Raw genomic sequence first — 4374 nt, 5'->3', positions numbered from 1 at the left:
GGGGGGGGTTACATGGGGGGGGGTAAATGGGGGGGGGGGGGTGGAGATTGGGTTATGGGGGGGGGTCATGGGGGGGTTGGAGCTTTGGGGGGGGTTGGGGTGGGGGGCACAAAGATAGTGGGGGGATGGGAGATGGGGGGCAGTGGGGAGAGGATGGGGGGGAAATTGGGGGGGGGGGGTAGGATTAATGGGGGGGGAATTGGGGGGGGGGTAGGATTAATGGGGATGGGGGTCACTGGGGGGGGGGGAAGGGGGTTGGGAGGTGGGGGGGGATGGGGAGAGGATGGGGGGGAAATTGGGGGGGCAGGATGATGGGGGGGATGGGGGGCAATGAGGGGGTCTGGGGGGGGCCTGGGAGATAGGGGGTGGGGGGTCTGGAAGCTGGGGGGGGATTGGGTGGGGGGTGGGCACCCAGATGGTGGGGGGGGGGGTAGATGGGGGGATGGGGATCAATGGGGGGGTCTGGGGGGGGCCTGAGAGATAGGGGGGTGGGGGGGGGGGGAGGGGGGCACCCAGATGGTGGGGGAGGGGGTAGATGGGGGATGGGGATCAATGGGGGGGTCTGGGGGGGGGTTGGGAAGTGGGGGGGCATAGGGGGGTGGGAGATGGGGGGGGCTGGAAGGTGGGGGGGGCTGGGTCAATGGGGGGGGGCTGGGGGGGGCTGGGAGATGGGGGGGAATGGGGGGTGGGAGATGGGGGGAATGGGGGGGATGGAGCTTTGGGGGGGTTGGGGGGGGCACAAAGATAATGGGGGGGGTTGGGGGGAGGGTTGGGGAGGGGCACCCAGATTGGGCGGGGGGGAATGGGGGCATTGGGGGATGGGGGGTGGGAAATGGGGGGGGGGGGCTGGATGATGGTGGGGGGTGGGAGATGGGGAGGAGTGGGGAGAAGGGGGGGGAAATTGAGTGGGGGGGGCAGGATGATGGGGGGATGGGGGGCAATGGGAGGGTCTGGGGGGGGGCTGGAATATAGGGGGGGATGGGGGGGGATGGGGGGGATGGGGCGCCCAGATGGTCGGGGAGGGGGGAGATGGGGGAGGGGGGAGATGATGGGGGGATGGGGGTCAATGGGGGGGTCTTGGGGGGGTGTTGGGGGGGGGGATATGGGAGGGTCAATGGAAGTTGGGAGGGGTTGGGTGGGATGGGGGGTGGGAGATGGGGGAGTCTGGAAGCTGGGGGGGATGGGAGGTGGGGAGGATGGGGGGTGGGAGATGGGGGGTGGAGGTTGGAATTGGGGGGGGCACACTGCTATTGTTGGGGGTGGGGGGGGGTTGGGGATGGGGGGGGTTATGGGGGGGGGGGGCGTCCTCCTGGGGGATGGGGGGAGGGGGCCCTGGGAGGTGGGGGGGGCTTGGAACTGGGGGGGGCACCCTGCTACCGTTGGGGGTGGGGGGATTGGGGATGGGGGGGGGGCTGAGAGGGGGGGGGCTGGGAACTGGGTGGGGGGGCACCCCGCTAATGTTGGGGGTGGGGGGGTTGGGAATGGGGGGGGGCATCCTCCTGCAGGAAGGGGGGGGGGCTGAGAGGGGGGGGGCTGGGAACTTTGGCGGTGGGGGTGGGAGCTGGGAACTTGCGGGGGCTGGGAATTGGGGGGGGGGGCACCCCACTGTTGTTGGGAGGGGGGCTTTGGGGATGGGGGGGGGTTGGGGGGGGGGGCGTCCTCCTGCGGGATGAGGGGGGGGGGGCTGAGAGAAGGGGGGGGCTGGGAACTTTGGCTTTGGGGGTGGGAGCTGGGAACTGGGGGGGGGTGGTGGTAACAATGGGATCAATGGGGTCAATAGTGGACAAAGGGGTCAATGGGGTCAGTGGGGTCAATGGAGTCAATGGGGTCAATGGGGTCATAGGGATCAATGGTGTCATTGGGATCAATGGGGTCACTGGGTCAATGGGGTCATTGGGATCAATGGGGTCAATGGGGTCAATGGGGTCATAGGGATCAATGGGGTCATTGGGATCAATGGGGTCAATGGGGTCAGTGGGGTCAATGGTGTCAATGGGATCAATGGTGTCACTGGGATCAATGGTGTCATTGGGATCAATGGGGTCATTGGGATCAATGGTGTCACTGGGATCAATGGGGTCAATGGTGTCACTGGGATCAATGGGGTCATAGGGATCAATGGGATCAATGGTGTCACTGGGATCAATGGTGTCACTGGGATCAATGGGGTCATTGGGATCAATGGGGTCATTGGGATCAATGGTGTCACTGGGATCAATGGGATCAATGGTGTCATAGGGATCAATGGTGTCACTGGATCAATGGTGTCATTGGGATCAATGGGGTCATTGGGATCAATGGTGTCACTGGGATCAATGGTGTCACTGGGATCAATGGGGTCAATGGGGTCATAGGGATCAATGGGGTCAATGGGATCAATGGTGTCACTGGGATCAATGGGGTCAATGGGGTCATAGGGATCAATGGTGTCACTGGATCAATGGTGTCATTGGGATCAATGGGGTCATTGGGATCAATGGTGTCACTGGGATCAATGGGGTCAATGGGGTCATAGGGATCAATGGGGTCAATGGGATCAATGGTGTCACTGGGATCAATGGTGTCATTGGGATCAATGGTGTCACTGGGATCAATGGTGTCACTGGGATCAATGGTGTCATTGGGATCAATGGGGTCAATGGTGTCACTGGGATCAATGGTGTCATTGGGATCAATGGGGTCACTGGGATCAATGGGGTCAATGGTGTCACTGGGATCAATGGTGTCACTGGGATCAATGGGGTCATTGGGATCAATGGGGTCATTGGGATCAATGGTGTCACTGGGATCAATGGGGTCAATGGGATCAATGGGGTCATTGGGATCAATGGGGTCATTGGGATCAATGGTGTCACTGGGATCAATGGTGTCACTGGGATCAATGGGGTCACTGGGATCAATGGGGTCACTGGGATCAATGGTGTCACTGGGATCAATGGGATCAATGGTGTCACTGGGATCAATGGGGTCACTGGGATCAATGGGGTCACTGGGATCAATGGTGTCACTGGGATCAATGGGGTCACTGGGATCAATGCTGTCACTGGGATCAATGGGATCAATGGTGTCACTGGGATCAATGGGGTCACTGGGATCAATGGTGTCACTGGGATCAATGGGATCAATGGTGTCACTGGGATCAATGGTGTCATTGGGATCAATGGTGTCACTGGGATCAATGGGATCAATGGTGTCATAGGGATCAATGGGGTCATTGGGATCAATGGTGTCATAGGGATCAATGGGGTCAATGGTGTCACTGGGATCAATGGGGTCACTGGGATCAATGGTGTCACTGGGATCAATGGGGTCATTGGGATCAATGGGGTCATTGGGATCAATGGTGTCACTGGGATCAATGGGATCAATGGTGTCATAGGGATCAATGGTGTCACTGGATCAATGGTGTCATTGGGATCAATGGGGTCATTGGGATCAATGGTGTCATTGGGATCAATGGTGTCACTGGGATCAATGGTGTCACTGGGATCAATGGGGTCAATGGGGTCATAGGGATCAATGGGGTCAATGGGATCAATGGTGTCACTGGGATCAATGGGGTCAATGGGGTCATAGGGATCAATGGTGTCACTGGATCAATGGTGTCATTGGGATCAATGGGGTCATTGGGATCAATGGTGTCACTGGGATCAATGGGGTCAATGGGGTCATAGGGATCAATGGGGTCAATGGGATCAATGGTGTCACTGGGATCAATGGTGTCATTGGGATCAATGGTGTCACTGGGATCAATGGTGTCACTGGGATCAATGGTGTCATTGGGATCAATGGGGTCAATGGTGTCACTGGGATCAATGGTGTCATTGGGATCAATGGGGTCACTGGGATCAATGGGGTCACTGGGATCAATGGGGTCAATGGTGTCACTGGGATCAATGGTGTCACTGGGATCAATGGGGTCATTGGGATCAATGGGGTCATTGGGATCAATGGTGTCACTGGGATCAATGGTGTCACTGGGATCAATGGGGTCAATGGTGTCACTGGGATCAATGGGGTCATTGGGATCAATGGTGTCATAGGGATCAATGGTGTCATAGGGATCAATGGTGTCATTGGGATCAATGGTGTCATTGGGATCAATGGGGTCAATGGGGTCATAGGGATCAATGGGGTCATAGGGATCAATGGTGTCATAGGGATCAATGGGGTCAATGGGGTCATAGGGATCAATGGTGTCATAGGGATCAATGGTGTCACTGGGATCAATGGTGTCACTGGGATCAATGGGGTCACTGGGATCAATGGGGTCAATGGGGTCACTGGGATCAATGGTGTCACTGGGATCAATGGTGTCACTGGGATCAATGGGGTCACTGGGATCAATGGGGTCATAGGGTCCAATAGTGGCCA

Source organism: Coturnix japonica, unplaced genomic scaffold (assembly GCF_054131305.1).
Source record: "Coturnix japonica strain WE unplaced genomic scaffold, WE-NBRP24 Scf072, whole genome shotgun sequence".
Taxonomy (NCBI): Eukaryota; Metazoa; Chordata; class Aves; order Galliformes; family Phasianidae; genus Coturnix; species Coturnix japonica.
Note: the sequence above shows the minus strand (reverse complement) of the source record.